The 6,452-nt window shown below is 43.8% G+C and overlaps 1 pseudogene; it reads left to right on the top strand.

Moving 5' to 3' along the window:
- Nucleotides 1-435: 435 nt before the first annotated feature.
- LOC143690322 (ubiquitin-conjugating enzyme E2 Q1 pseudogene) lies at nt 436-1,519 on the top strand (annotated as a pseudogene).
- The last annotated feature ends 4,933 nt before the right edge of the window (nt 1,520-6,452 follow it).

Genomic DNA, 6,452 nt, shown 5'->3' with positions numbered 1-6,452 from the left:
CGGCCCAGGTGGGGGCCCGGGGCCGGGGCCCTGCCTGAGGCGGGAGCTGAAGCTGCTGGAGTCCATCTTCCACCATGGCCACGAGCGCTTCCGCATTGCCAGCGCCTGCCTGGACGAGCTGAGCTGCGATTCCTGCTGGCTGGGGCCAGAGGGGCCGGGGCAGGGGCCGCACCGGGACCGCATCTACCTCCGCGAGGGTCGGTGCCTGGTGATCCCGTCCGCATCCACTGCAGCATCACGGAGTCATACCCTGCTGTGCCCCCCATCTGGTCGGTGGACTCTGATGACCCTAACTTGGCTGCTGTCTTGGAGAGGCTGGTGGACAAAAAGAAAGGGAATACTCCGCTATTGCAGCATCCGAAGAGGATCATCTCCGACCTGTGTAAACTCTGTAACCTCCCTCAGCATCCAGATGTGGAGATGCTGGAGCAGCCCTTGCCAGCACAGCAGTGCACGCAGGAAGATGTGTCTTCAGAAGATGACGATGAGGAGATGCCAGAGGACACGGAAGACCTAGATCATATGAAATGGAAGAAGAAGAACCAGCTGAGGGCAAGAAGTCGGAAGATGATGGCACTGGAAAAGAAAACTTGGCCATACTAGAGAAAATTAAAAAGAACCAGAGGCAAGATTACTTAAATGGTGCGGTGTCTGGCTCGGTGCAGGCCACTGACCGGCTGATGAAGGAGCTCAGGGATATATACCGATCACAGAGTTTCAAAGGTGGACACTACGCAGTCGAACTCGTGAATGACAGTCTGTATGATTGGAATGTCAAACTCCTCAAAGTTGACCAGGACAGCGCTTTGCACAATGATCTCCAGATCCTCAAAGAGAAAGAAGGAGCTGACTTCATCCTACTTAACTTTTCCTTTAAAGATAACTTTCCCTTTGACCCACCATTTGTCAGGGTTGTGTCTCCAGTCCTCTCCAGAGGGTATGTTCTGGGCGGAGGCGCCATCTGCATGGAACTTCTCACCAAACGGGGCTGGAGCAGTGCCTACTCAATAGAGTCTGTGATCATACAGATCAGTGCCACACTGGTGAAGGGAAAAGCACGAGTGCAGTTTGGAGCCAACAAATCTCAATACAGTCTGACAAGAGCACAGCAGTCCTACAAGTCCTTGGTGCAGATCCACGAAAAAACGGCTGGTACACACCCCCAAAGGAAGATGGCTAACCCCGGAGTGTCTTCCCCTTCCTCCTTCCCCAGGCACCACTGGACCAATTACCTTTGAATGCTGTATTTGCATCTCACGCTGCCTCTGTGGTTCCCTCCCTCATTTTTCCTGGACATAATAGCTCTGCCTATTGCAGGACAATGATGGCTATTCTAAACGCTAAGGAAAAAACAAACAAGCACAGAACTGTTTCAAGTACTCAAGACTGACTTACAGACAACCAACCACCTTGCTGGAACCCTTGCTAGCAGGCATTCTTATAAAAGAAACTTTCGAGCTTCCTTATACTGCTGGAAACTCAGCTGTGCTCCAGACTAGAGCCTCCTTATCTATGCTATGGATTTTTAATTTATTTTCTCTTATTTCATGTACACTGCTTTTTTTGGTTACAGTGTATGATGGATGTGTATGGAAAAAATGTATCTTTGGGAAAACAATTACAGTTTGTCAATTTGAAAAAAAATAAAAAGGTGCATCCTCTGGACATTCCTGGGGTGTAAGATCAGGCTTTGCATGATAAATCCACTCTAACATCCCAATCTCTCTAAGCCTCTGGATCTCCTCATCTACATTATACCAGAGCAGTTCCGGCATTTTAACCTCAGGTAATGTCGGCCACCTTTTGATTCATGTTTCAACTAACCATCCAAACAAACTGTTAATGCCTTTTCTAACCCCTCAAGCTATAACATTGAATGCAGAATCTCTACTTAGTGGGCCCATATCAATAAATTCAGCCTGATCCAGCCTTATATTCCTCCCACCATTATCCCACACCCTTAAAATCCATTGCCACACATAGTCCCCTGATTTCTGTCTATATAAATTGGAAAACACACAGTTTTTTGGAGTATAACGTACCTCCTCATGTGTGATACTTTGTACCTCACCTGTAGGGGCCTTTTGGGACTTTAGTCTAGTTATAGGTCTAGAAGAAATGAGGGCTGGTGGGGGTGGGTCATGAAAAGAATTAGAAATATCTTCTAAGCCATTTGCTTCAGGGCCTTCATTTGCAGTTTCATCTGGTGAAACAGGATTAATCACTCTAAGGCTAATCCCTACAGGAGGAGGTTGGGTGGCCAATTCCTCAAGGCAGCCTGGAGGTGGGGCAGCTATGTCCTCAGGGCAGACTATTACAGGGTTATCTAAAGAAGGCTCAGCATGGTCTAGGGTTTCAACCTCACCCCCAACATCATTATCAATCCATATGTCACCATCCCATTTTTCAGGGTCCCTCTCCTTTCCAATCAATGCCCTCACTTTAGTGGCAGATTGAGATTTCAGTATACGTTTTAAAGTTGCTACTCTAACAATAAGATTCTGAGTCTGATTTTCAGAGATCTCAAGTCTACAGCTACAGGAAATAAGATTTTCCTTCAGGATACTCACAGAGACTTCTACATCTTTTAGATGATGCTTAAGCTTCTCGTTTGAAGCCTTAAGCTCATCCCTTTCACTATTTAATGTATCCAGTGTACCTAACAACAACCAGCCAATATCTCTATACCTCCTATTTCCACAAAACACCATAAAGATGTCAAAATCATTATCTCCCAGAGCCTGGCTTTGTACAAGCGAAGCATTAGGAGAATCGAATGGTGATATTTTGACTATCTGTTTGCCAACTCACTCCATGGATTGGCAGTGTCATTCTGATTATGGGAATCACAGTCCTTTGTGCCTTTGAGTCCAGTCAGAGTAGAAAACGATTCATAAAAAAGCATTTTTAAGATTCTGCTTCTTAAGAACCACTCCTTGTACCAAGTTGCATTAGTTAAGGTTCTCTAGAGAAGCGGAATCAATAGGAAATATTCATAAATATAAAATTTATAAAAGTGTCTCACGTAACCATGGGAATATAGAGTCCAAAATCCACAGGGCAGACTATGAAGCTGACGATTCCTGGAGGGTCTGGATGAACTCCACAGGAGATGCTCACTGGCTGAAGCAGGAAGAGAGCCTGTCCCTTCTGAATCCTCCTTAAAAGGCTTCCAGTGATTAGATTAAGCATCACTCATTGCAGAAGACGCTCCCCTTGGTTGATTATAAATGCAATCACCTGTGGATGCAGCCAACTTAATCATGATTTAATTCTATGAAATGTCCTCATAGCAACAGACAGACCAGCACTTGCCCAACCACACAAACAGGTACCACCACTTGGCCAAGTTGACACGTGAACCTGACCATGACAGGTAGTTACATGAATATCAGACAAAATAGACTTTAAATGAAAACCATTAAAAGAGACAAAGAAGAACATTTTGTATTAATAAAAGGGGCAATTTACCAAGAAGAAATAACAATTATAAATCTTATGTCCCCAAACAAGGTGCCCCAAAATACATGAGGAAAACACTGGCAAAACAGGGGAGAATTAAATGTCTCTGCAATAGTAGTTGGAAACTTCAATACACCACTCTCACCAATAAACATAACATCCAGACAGAGGATCAATAAGGAAATGGAGAAATTGAATAATGTGATAAAATGCACAGTGAAAAACACAGATTTCACAAAGTGTTTTAACAGCTCAGAGACTTTGAGCATATCCCTAACCACTGTGATGCTTTCAATTAGAGTCTATAACTGTGTATATGGACTGGATAATCTCTAACAGCTACTGTGGTAATTAGATTCAGTTGTCAACTTGGCCAGGTGAAGGTGCCTCGTTCTATTGCTGTGGACATGAGCCAATGGTACATGAACCTCATCTCTTGCTGATTATACCTGCAGTCGGCTAGGAGGCGTGCCTGCTGCAAGGAATGATGTTTGATTTAATTGGCTGTAATATTTAAATGAAAGAGCTCAAATAGCACAGGCCAAGCAGCTCAGCATACCTCATCTCAGCACTCAGAGCTCAGCCCAGGCCTTTGGAGATGCAGAAAGAAATCACCCCGGGGAAAGTTTTTGGAACCCAGAGGCCTGGAGAGAAGGCCAGCAGAGATTACCCTGAGCCTTCCCACATAAGAAAGAACCTCAGTGGAAAGTTAGCTGCCTTTCCTCTGAAGAACTATATGTTAAGTAAATAAATCCCCTTTTATTGAAAGCAAATCCATCTCTGGTGTGTTGCATTCCAGCACCTAGCAAACTAGAACAGCTACTATTGTGCCAATTTTCCCAGATAGTTCCTGGACAGAAGAGGACACATATTTCAAGACTTTGTTTGAGGCATGCTATGTCCCTAGAGGTCAATTCTTGGGCAATACAAACTAACACACCCATGGAGGTTATGGGATGAGAACTTTAATTATTAACTCATAGGGTATGAGTCCAAGAGATACCTTTGATGAAATTTCGATTCTAGGCACAAAGATAGCAGATGTTAATTTCAGAACAAACATGGATTATTACACCATGATTTTTTATACATAATTCCAGGGAGAAAATCCAAAACTGTTGGAAAGAGTCTATACGGATATCCTTGAAAACCTGGGCCTAGTGTTTTAGGAATTAAAATGTTGTCACTGAGGAGTTTGTGGATTTGCTGCAGAGCATTGGAGTGACATACCTCACGCCCAGTTTATCATTGCCTTGGAAACCACCAAGTGGACTGGAATTCTTGTTGGGCAAATTAGCATTCTGACCTGAGTCAAGAGGGTTATGTTAGACGATGCCCACTACCTGTGAAAATCCAAGCAGATCAGTTTGCTTCTCTGAGTTGCCATAACCTCATCTGTAAACAATGGAGGAAATATTACAGACTTCATCTAAAGTTTCAAGAAATGAGTGAGATATGTTGGCAGGTAGAAAAGGAAACTTGAGAGTTCTGTAAAATATTACAGTTGTTGTCATCATTACCATCCTTACAACTACGTGCTGCTTAAGCTCCTGACACCATCTTGTCACTTAGTGACCTCACTACTTATTCATTAGACAGACTTGCTTAGCTGTGTTGCTTCCATCCTCTCTACTTCCCTACTGTCCCTCATTCACATTACTTTCTTCCATTCTCCCTGCTCTCACAGACTGTGAAATTCTTAAAGGCAGGACCTATCTTAAGTTTATGCATTTAAGTAGTCTTCTTCTTACCTAAAATTTGGGAGAAGCCCAAGAAAATGAATGAATGGAGCCCAATCACAAAATACACTGGGTTGGCCCCCACCTCTTGACTCTTTGCTCTGCCCTATCTTGTGCCCTTGTATGATGGTCCTTTCTAGTGACCCAAAAAGCCCTCTCCTTATTTCATGGTCCTCCAGTGTCATCACAGAGATGTTGCCCTTTCACATTTCCTCCTTGGGATGTCCCCTGTCACTTTAATCTTCCTGTGTCCCTCATCCCTGGTTCAACAATGGACTTCCCTGAAGTCAGGCACATTCCCCAGACCCAAAATACCACCTGCAGAGAAGAGGAAAGAAAGCCCTGCCTCTTCCTTCCAACCCTAGCTGGGGATGAGCCTCAGGCCTTAATCTTTGAGTTTTTGCTCTTCTCACCCTTCATTTCCCCAGTCTGAGATCTTATCGAGGCCCATGCTTCCATATCCTTGCCTTTTAAGCAACTTTCAATCTTCTTTCTCTAGCATTGATTTTTATCTCCCAACTCCTGTGCCCAAAATTGTGGTCCCATCTTTGACTCTTCCTTTACCTTTGGCTTTTCAGATCAAATCAATCACTGGGATTACAAAGTATCCCTTCATGAAGTTACTCACTACCTCATCCTTTCCTTATTCCTCTCAAATTTTACTTCTCATGTCCATCCATCAATTCATTGATTCACTCATCCAAGCCTTCATTCAACAAATATTTACTAAGTCTCTTTTAGTGAACAAAGCAGACAAAGTTTCCACCTTCAAGGAACTTACTCTCTAGTAGGTGGATATAAACAATAAACAAATTTACAAGCCACACATATATAAAGACAGGTAGTGAGAAGAGCTAGGAAGAAAGCAGGCAAGCTAAGTGGGTAGAGGTGTTGGGAGAACTGCTATTTTAGTAGCCCCTTCATGCAGGTAATATTTGAGCAGAAACCTCAAGGAAGTGGATGTGGGCCAAGTGGGTGTTTGGGATGCATCATCTAGGAAAGGAGAAGCCATCAGAGGAGAATGTGATTGACATCTCCTAGGAAGCAAACACAATGTGTGTGACCAGAGCATGACGAGTGATGGCCAGGAGCTGGAGGTGAGGATTTAGGGTTAGCAGACGGCCAGATCAGACAGGGCTTTGTTGAGAGCCGTGAAGAGGTTTGGATTTTTTTCAATAGATGACTGGTGGAGAAATTTTGAGCAATGGATTGATGGTTTGTAGTAAGTATAAAGAAAGTGGGAGATGTCTT

This window comes from Tamandua tetradactyla, chromosome 7 (genome assembly GCF_023851605.1).
Source record: "Tamandua tetradactyla isolate mTamTet1 chromosome 7, mTamTet1.pri, whole genome shotgun sequence".
In the NCBI taxonomy this organism is placed as follows: Eukaryota; Metazoa; Chordata; class Mammalia; order Pilosa; family Myrmecophagidae; genus Tamandua; species Tamandua tetradactyla.
Note: the sequence above shows the minus strand (reverse complement) of the source record. Positions and strands in the feature narration are given on the sequence as shown.